Source organism: Phocoena sinus, chromosome 7 (assembly GCF_008692025.1).
Source record: "Phocoena sinus isolate mPhoSin1 chromosome 7, mPhoSin1.pri, whole genome shotgun sequence".
NCBI classification, from domain to species: Eukaryota; Metazoa; Chordata; class Mammalia; order Artiodactyla; family Phocoenidae; genus Phocoena; species Phocoena sinus.
This window is the reverse complement of record NC_045769.1, coordinates 65,515,278-65,531,269: the sequence shown is the minus strand read 5'-3', so window position 1 is coordinate 65,531,269 and position 15,992 is coordinate 65,515,278.

Sequence of the window (15,992 nt, the reverse complement as noted above, 5' to 3'; positions counted from 1 at the left end):
ATTTCTCTATAATTTTTCATAGCCATGCCCCAAGATCTTCATGAAAGTTTCAATGTTGAGCTAACTTCTTGCCATCCAAAAACATATTTGATCAGAAGGAAGAAAGATCACCCAGTAATATGTTTTCCAGTGTTTCTTATGTACTAAATTCACAAATTAAAATACATTGCTAATTAGCAAATTTTTAAAGTTTCTTTCAAATGAAACCTAAAGTTTTTTTTTTAGAATTTGAAATAGAAAAACATTGTGCACATTGAAAAGAACAGATTAAGTCCTTACCTGATCTGCCTGAGTTCAAAATGAAATATGTCTATCAGTTGTTAATGATGTGATATTTTAAATGGTTTTCAATGTTTTTCAAATTAAAGAATGAGTTTCCTTTATCAAGAATAGAGTTCACGCGAGTCCTTCAGGTATTCCTACAGGATGTATGATAAACATACTATAAATCAAGAAAGTACTTTCCTGTAGGAAAATCTCTATAAGCCCTTTAGAGAGATGTTCAGTGTAAGATTAGCCCAGAGCATAATAGTAAACCAGGGATGTTCATGTTAGTAGTGATCCCTTGGCCCTTCCTCCTTTTAGATGCCATTGAATCCCCATAATTCCCCGCAAAAAGCACCTACTGTCCCATGAGCATCCATACCCCAAATTTCTTCTCTTTGTCTTTAGGCTTAAACCTAGTCCCAATTTAATCTCATTTGTTTTTTTCTGCCATTAAAACTAAGACTGTCTTAGATTTTTAGAAAGAACATTATAACCCCAGAAGAATGACTTCTATGATGGGAGTTATAATCTTGTACTTGAAGAAATATTGGACCAAAACTCAATCACACCTGTTACAAAAGCATATATAAGTGAGAAGTAACTCTCTCTCCCACTCTTGTCCCTTGGTCACTCAGTGCCCCTGCCCAAGAACAACCACTGTTAGAAGTTTTGTGTGTATACTTACAGAAATATCCCACTCATCTGTAAGCATTTATGTGAATTCCTTATAATTTTACATAAATGAGACCAGAATATACAAAGTGACCTATACTTTTCTATTTAACAATGTAACATCACAAAGATATTTTATTACTTATAGAGCGGCCTCATTCTTGTAATGGTCCATTGGATGGGTGCAGCATCATTTATTTAATCAGTCACTATTATTGAGAATTTTCAAACTTTTATAAATAATACTGCGGTGACTGCTCTTATATATCAATATATGTAGGATTTTCTTGATCATAGGTTGTGAACATTTTTTAAACCTTTACTATGTAATGCCAAATTGCCCTCCATAGAGATCATACCAGTAGATCACCAAAGTTTGTCTTTACCCTCACCAACTCAGCACATCAAACACTGATTTTTGTCAATGACAGGCTAAAATTATATCTTATATTTATATGAATTTCTTTTTATGAGAGGTTGGACAAATTCACCTTCAAACCACACCTATTTTAAAACTGATCTTATCTATTCACCCCTAAGGAGAAAATTCCATGACCTTTTTGGAATCCAGGCACCCATTAACCACCATAGAGAGAATGCATATCTATTGTGCAAATCAGGGTAACCACTGCTTAGTGGCTTCTGTATAACATGAAAGTACTGTGTCAACGTTTTCTTCTTCAGGGTAGATAATTCCTTTCCCAATGACTATAAATTGCTAATTTAATTCAGTTCATAGCTAATTAATTAGCTAAGGCTGTTAAAACCTCTGACTGATATAGAAAAAGGTCTACTCAGTTGGTTAACTTGTTAGCAGAGTACTAATCAAAACTTTATTTACTTGATGAAATAAGTTTATTGCACATTTTGGAGAGATTGTGCTGAGTTTTTCAGTTTTTAGTGTAGATAATACATGCACATTTTTCAAAATTCAAGTACAAAATAATGTAGAGTGAAAATAACTCGTCTATATTTCTCAATCCCCCATCAGACAGTTTTTCTTCCAGAAGACACTGTTAGCCAATTTCTTATAGAAGTGTGTGTATGTGTGTTTGTGTGTGTGTGTGTGTGTGTGTGTGTGTGCGTGTGAAAGAGAGAGAGAGAGAGAGAGAGAGAGAGGGAGGGAGGGAGGGAGGGAGGGAGGGAGGGAGAGAGAGTGTATATACTGATATCAAGCCAAATAGACTATCAGCAACTTGCTTTTGTTCACCTTACAATGTGTTTTGGAGGCATTTTCATATCAGTATATATAAAGTCATTATCATTCTTTTTAACAGCCATGTAGTATTCTGTTGGGTAGACATACTCTAGTCCATAATGATGGATATTTAGGTTATTTGCAAACATTGGGTATTACCAGAGTTGCTGCAGTGAATTTTCATGTGCATATGCCGTTTCCCACGTGTACGAGGATCTCTGTAGGAAAAATTATTAGAATTCCTAGGTAAAATAATAAGTGCATTTGTTGTTATATGTTGCCAAGTTGCCCTCCATGATACTTTATGCCAGTTATACTTCTACCTCCTGAGACTGCCTGTTTTTCCATACCCTGCACAGCTCAGGATTATCAGCATTTTGATATTTGTCAGTCTTAGAGAACAGAAATTATGCTTTCTTGTAGCTTTGGGGGGTTTGTTTTGCTCTATTTTCCTTCTCATTATCTAAATTGGAATCATAGTGTTTATTCAGTTTTTCAGTCACTTAGCAAAGTATTGAGAACATTTTCCATTTATTAAATATCTTTATAAACATTACTTTTAATAAACTTATGATTTTGAAATAATTTTAAATTCATAGAAACATTGCAAAGATAGTACATTTGTCTTTTGTTCCTCATTTATTTATTTATTCAGTCATTTATTTATATCAGTATGGATTCATGTGTATTTTACACTTTGGGATATAATCTTAACACTATGTTATTTATTTATTTTCTTACTCAAATTCTTCCAGATTTAGTCATTGGGAGCTCTTTCAGGTTGACTTCTGTGTCCCTCCGACATAGCCCCAAACCTTTTGTTAGTTGAGCATATCCTTATTTTCTGGTACAAGATGCTCCAGGATCATCTTGTATTTTCCTTGCCCAGGCCTAGAGTCAGCCATTTCTCCATGGACTCTTGGTTCCTTCAATGGAGAGTAGGATTTAGAAGTGAAGATCAGGGCACAAGTGTGTTTGTTGCTACTCTAGCGTTAGTGCTTCAAGGCCCTCTCAGTGGACAGAATTGAGTAATATATGCATATATATGTATCTATATTTATTTCTTTATCTCTCCCTCTGTACATATATGAAGGTAAATATGTGTTTGTGTTTATGTCTCTGACTCTAATGCAGTAGTGAAGGGTTTATCCTTTCTTGTTTATCTGTAACTTCCCTTACCAGTAACGAGGCTGCCACTATCCACCATCTATCTACTCATTTGTTCAAACCCCAGAGTACATACAAAGCAGTTTCAAAATATTAACCTATATTCATATGAGAAACGAATTTGCCAACTGAAATTTTGGTTGTAGTTCTAATTTGCATTTTTATATTATCCATGAGAGTGAATATCTTTTCATATGTTTAAGAACTATTTGAATTTTTTTCCTAAGTGTTTGTTATATTCTTGAGGCATTGAAGATTGAGTTATTAGCCTATTCTCATTCATTTGTAAGTAACTTGTACATTAAGGAAATTAGCCCTTGATCCATAATGTGAGTTGCAAATGTTTTTTCAGTTTGTCATATGACTGTATATATGTATATATACAGTTTATATGTACATATATGTAGTTTATGTACATATACACGTATATAATTTATGTAGATAGATGTAGATACTTCTTTTTAACTTGACACACATTTTTTTTCCAATTGGAGGATATGTATATAAACAATCCTCTGAATGGTTGAATGAAACAACTATGTATAATAATTTGTTTTCAAAACTATATAATATAAGTGGATGATTTTACCTCTTGTAGATACCCAAATCTTATATTTTCTTGTGTGTGTGTCCAAAAATCCCACTTATGTAAATGAGAACCTATGTTCACCTGACTTGTATTTTGGGTTTTTTTGACTCTGTTCCTAGCATAATATATCCTAGTAATAGTATAAATTACTGCAAAATTCTTTTAAAGAAATGTTCAACCAATGTTACAACTGACTTAAGGCATATAATGAGATAGTTTCATTTCTAGGGAGAAAACATCTGACAGTCTTCATTTGCAAAGTTTTCTTCTACACGTAATTACTCAATTCTCAGGGCCAACCACAGCGTCTTCTGTAAAATAGTTTCTCCTCAATCACGTACTACAGTTACTGTACTTTACAGCACAGGTTCTACACCCGCTATGGCACTGAATTTTTATTACAATGGGACTAAGCTGTGGTGAGCCATCAGGAGAGTTCCTGTTTGACAAGTATCTTAAGATTATGGATATATCTTCTATGTTTAGGACTCCCATAACTACAATGGATTTTTAAACTTAGTTTATACAAAATATTTAATCATATCCTATGATGTGATGTTTATATTCCTTCCACTTTTTTTTCCATTTTTGATTTCTTTGGGGGAAATTCCTAAGTATGAAATTATTATGGTAAATTGTATAAAAGATTTGTGTCCTTTAATATAGAATATAAGACTTTATTCCAAAAAGAATGTTTCAGTTTGCAACCATACAAATGGTTTTTAAGATTGCTCATCTCATACCACTCTGTCAATATGATGAACTTGAAAGAATCTATTATATCTTTTGCCCATTTTTTTTCTACTTGGGCTTCAGTGTTTGTTTGCTTTTTAATCCTTTTTTTATATTAAGGATATTAAGTCTTCATCCATTCCATTTGATATAAATAAATTTCCTTATTTCATGATTTATACCTTCATTTTATAGGAATGGGAAAAGGCTAATAAATTTATGATTCCTTTTCCACTAAAAGTGAAGGTCATATTTTGTTGTTTAGTTATAAGAGATTCATTTATTCAGGTGACTTTGACTAGTAAATTGACTTCCTTTTCACAGAACCACAAATAATAGAACTTTATTTCCAAACACAGTGTGTTCATCCAAAATAATCGATTTGACCCCATATTACATGATACTTTATAGCACAAAAATAATTATAATAGTGTACATTTGTATATAATTTTAAAAAATATTTTTCACTCGTAATCCTATTCTATCCCCCTACAACCTTGTGCTTTCCATTTCTAAGAATTGAAGAAATTGAGGCAGTCAGTGGTCAAGTGGCTTTTGGGATTAGCTGCTGTGTACTGGCAGTAGCAAAGTAGAACCTAGAGTCTGCCCACGCTAACCGGAAAAAACTTTTTTTAAAGATATTTGTGTTATTCCCGGAATTGTTTTTAAAAAAGAAAGCAATTCAAGAAATTGGTGTTCTTTTTTGATTTTAGGTTAAGGAAGAATTTGAATGAGCAAGAAAGATAAGATTAAGTCTTTAATAAGATAAGATTAAGATATAAGGTTAGAGAAGAAAAAAAATTTTGCAAAAGACTATATACTGTAGAGAGATGGCCGTACATTTTGTTTTCAGCTTCGAAGCAGCAGCACGAAGAAGCAAACATGATCTTTCACCTGTACTGAGAATATAAGCCACACGGCTTTCTGTGATCCTTAAGGCCACACGATCTAGCCCCTGCCTGTCTTTCCAACCCATTTGTTCTAGTCTCTCCCTGAACTTTCATTGTTCTCTAGTCTCCCTCAACCGGCCTCTGCTCTATTTAAGCAAACCTCAGCTTTTTTCCTACCTGTGGGACTTCGCATTTCCTTTATGTGGAGAACTCTATCCTTGGGTCCCTGTAAATCTTGCTCCTCTTTGTCTTTAGGTCGATCTTGTGCCTCTGAAGCCACTGGCCACCCTATTCAAGGGAGCCCTTCCTCTATTAATTCACTGTCACATTGCCTTGCTTATTTCTTTCCCATGATCACCTGGGGAGGAACCATGTTCACTCCTTCAGGGAGGCAATATTGATTAATATCAAGAGTGTATACTCTGTAGCCAGGCAACCCAGATTGAATTCTGCTTTCCTGCTTGTTTTTGTATGACATAAGGCAAGTCACTTACTGTCTCTGTACCTGAGTTTTCTCACATATAAAATGTGAGAAACTAAATACTCTTATATGAAATAGAACTACATACTTTATACAGATTTTTTTGCTTAATTCTTCTATAGTCAATGCAGGTCTGTGGAATAATGGGAAAGTACAAATGGGAAACCTTACTGCTTTTTATATCAAATAAGCCAGTAACTGTTGCTGTAGCTTTTGTTTTGTTTTCTCAGCATATAAAAGTCCTAGGATTCCTAGGAGGTCTCCTGTTTTCAGCTTTGTGCTCTTGACTTTCAATCTGCTTCTCTCTTCACTGACCCCTTTTACAGTGAGACTCTTCCAAAGGGTTGTCTGAACTCCCTGTTTATCTGCTTTTGTGTCTTGATCCCATTTCAATTGGTTTCTCTTTGCTACCACTCCACTGAAACTACTCTAGTCAACGTCTCCAGTGGTCTCCATCTCATTGAAACCCATGTCACTTCTCAGTTTTCAAAGTACTAGACCTGTCAACAGGATTTGGCACATAGATTACTCGATCCTTATTGAACAAATCCTTCACCTAGCCCCCAGAAAGTGTACCTTCTTGGTTTTCCTCCTATTTCACTGGCTGTTCCTTTTCAGTTTTTATTGCTAGTTTCTCCTGATCGCCCTAACTCTAAATGCTGGCATATCTCAAGAGTAAACCTTTGATTCCATTTACATCTGCACTCATTTGCTAGGTGATTTCCTTGTCACATGTCTTAAAACACTGTCTATACAGTAGCAACCTCCAAATTAATACTTCCAGCCCAGACTTCTACACCGATGCCACATTCTTGACATTTACCTCCTTGACATCACCAGTAGGACATCTAATAGGTGTCTCAAAGTCAGCATGTCTAAAGCTTGGTTCCATAGCCTCCCAAATGAGCATCACCAATAGTCACCCCCCTCTCAGTTGATAGCAGCTCCATCTTTCTGGCAGCTCAAGCCAAAATATTTGGAATAACCCTTGGCTCCCCTCTTTTTCTCATCCGACCTTTAAATAAATTCTGTTGGTTATATCTTAAAATAGACCTGGAATCGAAGCACTTCTCATCCACTTTGTTGCCACTACTCTCAACATTTTGTTGCTACCACTGAGATAAACCACCACCATTCCTCACCTGCATCATTTCAGTAGCCTCACGTGGTCTCCCTGTTTCCATGCTTACCCTCAGGTTTAGATAGCAGCTAAAGCAACTTGTTTAAATTATCAATCAGGTCATGTCACTCTCCTGTCACCTCTGTAGCGGAGTCCCATTACCTTATAAAATAATATCCAGAATCTTTACTGTGGCCCATGAGACTTTTCTTGATCTAGCCCCTGTTCCCTTCTGTGAGCTCACTTCCTACCAGCCTCCCCTTGTCCATTCCTTCCTTGAACCTGAAAGTCCATTTGATCTCTGTGAAGTTGACCTTGCTGTTCTCTCTGCTTGGAACTGTCTTCCTTCAGATATTTGCATAGCTTGCTCACTCATTTTATTTAGGTCTCTGCTCAAATGTCACCTTCTCAAATAGGTACTACCTCTTGACTGCCCAGTGCTAACTACAGTAGTACCCCTGTCTCCCTCTGTCTCTTACCTGGCTTTATTTTTGTTTATTATACTTACAGTACCTGATTATTATGAATTTTTTAAATCTCTCTTTTTTTTTTTGTCTGTTTCCCAACTAGAATATACATGTCATGAGGGCATAGGCTTTCTATATTCCTGAATCCTAGATCAGTGCTTGGAATCCAAAAGATGCTCACTACACATCTAAAGGAAAGAAAGAATGAATGGCCTCTGTACAAATGTATTGTATACATGCTGCTATCATCATTCCTTAAATAAAATTTTAAGACGCTTTTTGGATTGGACATTTAATGTTAGGTTTCAGTGAGGCCATGAAACAGCTACTAAAACATGTGAGGATCAAGGGTGTAAGAGAAACCAAAAGTTCATCTGCATCAGTCAACACCTTCTAGCCTGTGCTGCACTCAGGTAACATCCATCTTCACTGAATGTTTGTCTTATTTTTACAACTCTTCCAGCATTTCACAACCTTGATAGGACATCTTTTCCAATATTTATTCTTTCAATTGAGCACCTATTTTTTTTAAGGCAAATCAGATTTGATCACAGCAGTTTAAGCTCATTTCTTTTGGAGATCTTCTGAGGAAGTAAAAAATTAATTTTGTGTATGAAATGCTTGGGTAGATTGGCCTGAATATTCAGTACACGGGTACATAGTAGGAACACTAATGCTTGTTGAATGTTGTTGATTGAATCATATGTAAACAAGAAAGAATTTTTTTAGCCATTTCAAGTATTTTAGAGTTTTTATCATAAGACCTGTTTCTACTCATTTAGTTATTCTTGCTTTACATACTCATTTTCCTACCAAGTACAGACACCAAATATTCACACAGCAAATGAACACTAACCTTAAAACAATAATCCAAGGTCTCGCACGTCAAAGTAATAGTTCATCTCAATGTCATGTTATAGTTTTAGATAATAGCTTTTCTGTTTGGCTCATGGAGGCATTCAACATAAATCTGTTTGGGATGGGTTAGGGTGGAGATGGCAGGGGAAATGGAAGGGGAACAGAGGAGAAAGATCATGTCTGGAAACTGATGGTCACATTCTATGTATGTTTGTTACCTTGAAAAAGATTAAGGGGAGGATGGGACCTCTTTATAATTCAGGTTTTTTTCCATAATGTGGTAAGACTAACCCAAATAAATGATCAGCCGTACCAGTGAGAGTCGGGCTACCCTTTGGGGACTGCATTGTTAAAGCCTGTCACAAAGGCCTACTTCCAGGATAGGAAAGTCTAATAGAATTTTTTTCTTTGACTAGTCCATGGCTTACTTTTGATAAATAATAAATGCACTAAAATAAAAATAATACATGTTGTAAAAAAGTAAAAACATAGGTTTGTAAAAAGAAACTAAAACACCATGATGACACCATCTAGATAGAATCATTGCTATCTTTGTACTTCTTTCCTGTCTTTCTTCTATGCATATTTTAACATATTAATGAGAGTAGTATTGATTATACTCTATAATTATGGATAAGGACTTTTAATCAGTATTACAATATATGCCCATTCCTTAAAAATGCCTAATTTTAATAATCACACAATAATATCTCATAATTTATCAAGGTATGTTAATTTGCCTAGCCATTTACTTATTGTGAATATTTTGGTTACTTTTATCATTCAGTGTTACACTTTTTTGCACAAAACCTTTAAATTATTTGGGAGGAGAAGTTTCTTTTTAAAAAGAAGGATGTAAGGCAAATGTTCTGAAAACTTGCCTTCTTACCAGTAGTGAATATTTTGGTCTCATGCAGTCCTTATAATTTTATCTTAGATTGCTAATTTGAATATATAAATTGCTAATTGAATCTCATTGTTATTTTAATTTGTTTAGCTTTGCTTACTCCCAGTGTTGAACATTTGCTCATGTTTATTAGCCATTTGTGTAACTTCTTTGGGGATGTTTTCATATAATATGTCAGTTTATTTATTTGGGTCTTAGTATTTCCATTCCTCCATAAATAGTTTCTGCAGTCAGGACAAGACTATCTAGTCCACCATCCATTTCATTGTTTTGCTTATCGGTTTACCTTAGTACTATAGAATGGTAAAGAAATGTTCAAGGCCATGTAGCATACAATGGCTTAGAAAATAGTCTTTGTTTAGGCCCTATGCAAACATTTTCTAAATAAAATACCAAGCATCATTTTATTTATAGACAATACTGTTTTACCTAGATTTATTTTATAGGATAAATCTTTTTTTGTTTGTTGTTTGAAATCAAGTAAAACATGGTTCTCTGTCTACACTTTCATATATTTTCTTAATTCACGCTGTTTTCACACATACGCACACACACACACAAATTTCTCATTTACTTATCTTTTTGGAAAAGGGGAAAACTTAAAATAATATTCATACTTATAGATATGTTATGCTTATATATAAAATATATATGTTAGTACTCTCTTTTAAATAAAGAGATGTGATGTTTTGAAAGGAAAGAGAAAGGGTGAGGATGTTGAAATTTTGCAGGATTAGAGAATAGAAAGGTTTTACCTTGTTTCTGTATGTTAAATATATTAGTCGGAAATACTTTTGTGGATGAGCATTTTTAATAGAAAATCCTTTGTGAGCTATTGTAAAATTAAAAATCTTGTTCTAAGTTGAGAACGTATGGATACAATGAGTACCGTTAGGGAATGTATCAAAGAGAGACCCCCCTAGAGAGTAACTGAGCAACTCATGACCTACCTGAGGGACCCTCAGTCTCACTTTCAAGTAACTGTGAACACAAACACACAGAGAAAATACATGTGTGTGTAGACATTTATATTTTATATTTATATTAGTATTCCTTTTCCTACAGTTTTAGTAATCAAATCTAGACTGGTCAATATAAGAAAGAAGGAAATCAATATTTATGAATCAGTTATGATGTTCTGGATTAAGCACAGTATATACTTAACCCTTACAGTGGTCCTGAGGAGAAGATTTTGTTATCTTCATTTTGCAAAAGAAGAAACTCAGCTTAGAGGAGTATAGATACTCATGATTACAAAGCTAGCAATGGGCAGATCCGGATTCAAACCCAAATCTGACTCCAAGGACCAGACTTGGTTACAAACCCAAAGTGTTTTTATCATAAATCCTATTCCACAAGTCATCAAGGGAAAAAAAAAAAATTATCCTGTTATCCTAAAGTAAGCAGCTGAAGAGTGTAAAGAATCAAAACAGTAAATCTTAGAATTATAGGGTTTTGTTTTTTCTTTGTGTATTGGAGGAGACTTCCGTTTAGGGTCGGAATGAATTGGCAATAAGGCCACAGAATGTGTTGAACTGTGTACATCCATAGTGATTTGATGTAAATGGTGTCCTTTGAGTTCTCCAGTCTATAACCTACACAGTGCAGCAGCCCATTATGGGAAAACCATGGCCATCTCATCTTCTTAGCTCTGAGGTGCAACCTGCAATGTAATTTCAGAAATGCATTAGAGGTGGGAGACTGAATCTTAGGGAAGATCAAGTTTGGTCAGCTCACAGAGTTAATTTGGTGCTTCATCATTGTACTGGCCAGGTCTTGCCAAAGAAGCAGCTCAATCCTTTGAAATTGTTCAGTCTGGAAAGAAGGCAAAAAAACAAACAAAAAAATAAAACCCCACAAAACATAGAGATATGAAAGAGAGGCATACCTTTTCATCCCCCCAAATTTAATCGGTGCTGTGCCACTTCTCAGGAATAAGTGGCTGGCATAAATTGTGTTTTCAAAACAATTAGATTAGGGAATTTTTTGTCTATATTTAAAAAAAAAGATAATGTTTGCATCATTTCTGTTAGACAACTCTTATTATTGTAGAATACAATAATAGGAGCCATCATGAGTGAAAGTGTATTTTGCATTTAAGTATGGTGCAAGGTCAAAAAGTCCAATTTCAAAAATGTCTTGCTCAACAAAATTTGTTCAGTGTAGCCTCACTACAATTAGATACTGCAATTCATGCCAGACACGAAAAATGCAATCCAATTTCAAAAATGCAAGAAAGGAAGGAAGGAAGGAAGAGAGAAAGGAGGAAGGCTGGGGGGAGGGAAGATAAAAGGAAGGAGACAGAGAACAGGAGAGAAGGAAATTAGGGAGGGAAAGAGGGAATAAGAGAAAAAGAGTAACATGATAATAACCAAAGAATTCTTAAATGGTATTGAATCAACTATGTTTGTCACTAAAAAAGACGTAATTTATTTTTTGTAAAGTAAGCTGCAAAACATTGTATTTGTCCTAAAGTGGTAAGTGTGCAAAAAGAAAAATAAAGATCTCATTCATCATTGCTCCATAGCCTTCTGACCTGTATTTGACCACCCTTCAGGTAACTTCCCTTCCTGCCTCCCTGTCTTCGCAGCCCTCAAGGAAAACAATTCTAGTGTTAGAGACAAGGATGTGTTTGTGTTTTGAAAGTAGGGGGAAGAGAAAGGAGAATATGCAAGAAAAATAAAACATTTCTGGTCCCTTTTGTACAGGATGGACTCCAGGAGTGTTGAGAGTCCTGTAAGACCCAACACACCCAGGCCCTTCTTCCCTGCTACCCTAACTGCAAAGACTAAGGAATTGGGAGTCCACCCAGCAAAGCTGCAGAAAAAATGAGTTTTAGCTGCCCTTTTACCTCAATGCTATGAACACCCTATTTTGGAAGGTAGTCTTGATTTGCCTACTTCTTTTCTTTGCGGTATGCGGGCCTCTCACTGTTGTGGCCTCTCCCGTTGCGGAGCACGGGCTCGAGACGCGCAGGCTCAGTGGCCATGGCTCACGGGCCCAGCCGCTCCGCGGCATGTGGGATCCTCCCGGACCGGGGCACGAACCCACGTCCCCTGCATCGGCAGGCGGCCTCTCAACCACTGTGCCACCAGGGAAGTCCCTGATTTGCCTACTTCTTGATGAACTTGAGTTTCTGAAAGCCTGCTAAAAATCCCAGATCCCTGATGGAAGTAACTGAAGGCTGACATGGTGATCCGACCCAGAAGACGGGGGAAAAAAAGGACAGTATCTATATACGTGGTGTGTCTCTGAGAGAGCCAAACAAAGTTGGAATAGAAAGGGGTACAATCAAGAAAAGAACTTAAAATCAAAAGAGCCAGTGGTTAATTCTACATCTTCCTTCAATTCTCCCTTCCCCTATTTCTGTAAATGGAACGATGATCCAGCTAGTGGTTCAAGCCAAAACAGAGGAGCCATTCTAATTCCTCTCCTTGCCAGTCTCCCAGCCCCTCCCCCACCCCATTACCAAACGTCCCCAGATTCTCTCAGCTCTACCTCAGAGCCTGTCTGACCTCTTCTTGCCACCTGTCTAGATTGTTTCCCTGCTTCTGCTCCTACTGATGGTCCAAAGTAATCTACAGTCTGTGATAGCTAGGAATCAGAAACCCTTTCCAAACACTTTTCTTTAAATTCCTAGTTGCTGGTTCTGAAGTCTCCTGTGCTCCCAGCTTCTTGCTTTTGTGAATGCGTCATCTGATCCACATCATGTTAATGCAGATATTCTAAGACGTAATGCTATGTCTGGATACTGGAGAACTAACAGAAGATTTGAAAAACTGTAAATAAAAAAACTTGATGTAGCTGAGGAAAACGTACACATGTGTGTGTGTGTATATATATATATATATATATATACACACATTTATATGTGTCTGTGTGTCTATGTATGTTTTTAAAGTGTGCATCCATATACAAATATGTGTATATTATATATACGTATATATATATTTTTTTAAGTATTGCAAATAGTAGGATGGTTGAGGTTATAAAGCCTACGATATTGGTGAGAATACATGAAGCATGTCATTTCCGCCTTTGCAAGCACTCTTTCACTCTTTGTTCCTCTGTAATCGAGTTGACTGCTTAAGACTTTAACTCATTAGTGAGCACATCCTGAGTCCCCCCCACCCCCGGTGGAGCCGTGATCTTATCACACTGTTCGCAGAAGGCAGCTTTGGTTATTCTCCAAGCTGGGTTTGCTTTGCTCACCAACGTGAAAAATTTAAAAAGAAGATAACTCCAGTTCATTCTTGTATAACTCAAATAGTATTTTAGAACATTATGAAAATCACAGGAATGGCTGAATTAAACATGAAACTGAAGAGATTTTTAGCAGGAACTTCTTCAAAATACTTAACTGAGGCTTTTTCGCTTTCACGAAAATTCTACACGTGCTTCTAGAACACTGATAGCTAGTATAATTGATGCTTGACTAAAGAATGTGAGTCAATGTAATTTATCCATCAGGCCTAACTACCTCAAAATCGATGTGACAAATATTTCTTGCATTCCAGACTATTACCTTATTACTGGCAAAAAGGAATCCAAGGTGACGGATCTGATGATACTTACTTTATGAAAATTGTTAATACAAAAATGGCGAAAGATGAGTTTACTGCTTTTTTTTTTTTTTGGTTGTTAATTGTTAAAGACACTGTGCTAAAAATTAATGACAAATGAAAGCTGTCCAATAAGAGTAACAAAAGTAGGTTAATCTCCTGAAGCTCATACGAATTATTCAGCCTCTATTCTTTCCCCAGTAGTATAAACATGATTAGATTTCTCAAAAAGAGCTTAAGTAGAATATAGTCATTTCTTTTTCTGTTTAAAAAAAGATTTGGACTAGACCAGAGTTAGCTTTATCAGTGAAAAGAAGTCTTTATAATTCAATACAAAGCAGCCAAAGGAGGCCTCCAAGGACAAAAAAAAAAAAAAACAACCCCAAAAACCTCAGATATGCAAATATGTGTAATTTCCCAGAGTGGTACAGGTATACACTTCAAGTGAAGTTTAAACAGAAATTATTCATTATCTCAAATAAACCAGAACAATGCGTTACTTTGCAAAAACAGATTGCCCTCTTTTTAAAAAAGTGATGTGTTTTGAACCTCAACCTGATACGATTTATGGTACTAATGTACTTTGTGAGAGGACAGAATAGTGCTGATTATTCCTTGACATTACAGCATAAACTGTAAATCATATAAACATGCAGAAACTGAGTGACGGTAAAATCACTTGCAGAGCTATACCCATTCTCTTCTCACATAACTGTTCGTAGTTAAGCAAGACATATCCTTCATTTTATTTTTACAGCTTTATTTTTGAGACGATCAGAATGTGAGATGAAGCATAGATAATATCATTTGGTTTACACAAAATATTAATGAAAACGGTAATAATCTGATATAATTTCAAATTAAATTTAAGTCAAATAGCTTTGGAGAAAGTCTTTCATTATTTTCTGTTTTCCGAACCTTGGCTAATAATCAAATCAATACGGAATTTCTTTCTCCAACTGTTAAAAAACAACCATATTTCTTAAAGGAGAAAGGCATATTGAATATGATTCAGATTTTATTTATTAGGAACAAGTAGAATCCATTAGAACACATTAATCTAAAGCAGTTACAGAACAGTCGTTTCTCCAGTCTTGTGTTTAAGGAACACTACTCATCTTTTCTATTTCCAAAAAAATCCTCCCGACTCTATACTTGTCTCTTCCCTGGAAGTCCCATCACCCTAGGGTGATGTCAGTAATAAAGAGAACCACTTAGGCCAGAAGTTGCCCAGATTGCCTCAATCCCATTAACTCATTGAACCATGGACCAGAAAAGCACCTGCATGCATTCCTCTTCCATGTAGTTAGTGCCCTGCCACTCAAAGTGGCTTCCATCCTTCTCTTCTGGATGCTTGATGGAAACACAGAAATCTCAGGCCCCACCCCAGACCTATGGAAGGTGAATCGACATTTTCACAAAATCCTGAGCTGATTCATATGTGCATTAATGTTTGAGAGGTGCTACTCTAGGATACTTTTTTAGTGTCTTAGTACCCTTCCTATAATAACCCTCATGCTTATTGGTTTTCTTTTAAGTATTAAAATTATGGATCATGCTCTTTTGATCCCAATTATGCTAAAAACCAGATCCTCGCTTTCTGTTACGTCTTAGGTTAGTTCAACACCAGTTGGCATTGCTATCTGGTTTTTGTGGTTGTTTTCTTGTCCTTATGTCATTGGCTGTATTCAGTGGGCAAGTGTGTTTCACCTCACATGTGTCTGTTATTTCTAAAGTAAAATTAAATCTAGTTTCACGTTTTATCATTTCCCCTTAAATCTAATTCTGAAGAATTAAATTATTTTCTCTATTAAACCTTGAGAAAGAGGAAACAGGGATATTGCGAATATGAAGTGACCTCATTCAAACAAGGCTACCAACCAAATGGCAGCAATAGATATTAATATTAAATCACTGAAATGATCACTCTTTAGCCTTGGCACGTATAAAATCAATCATTAAAACAACCTCAAATAAAAGCATTAGTCATGTTTTGTTTGGGTCAAATTCTGAAATTTCTTTAGAACAGGATTATTTGTCCTTGCTGAGCACTAGCATTTTTATAATTAAGAGTTTGTTCTT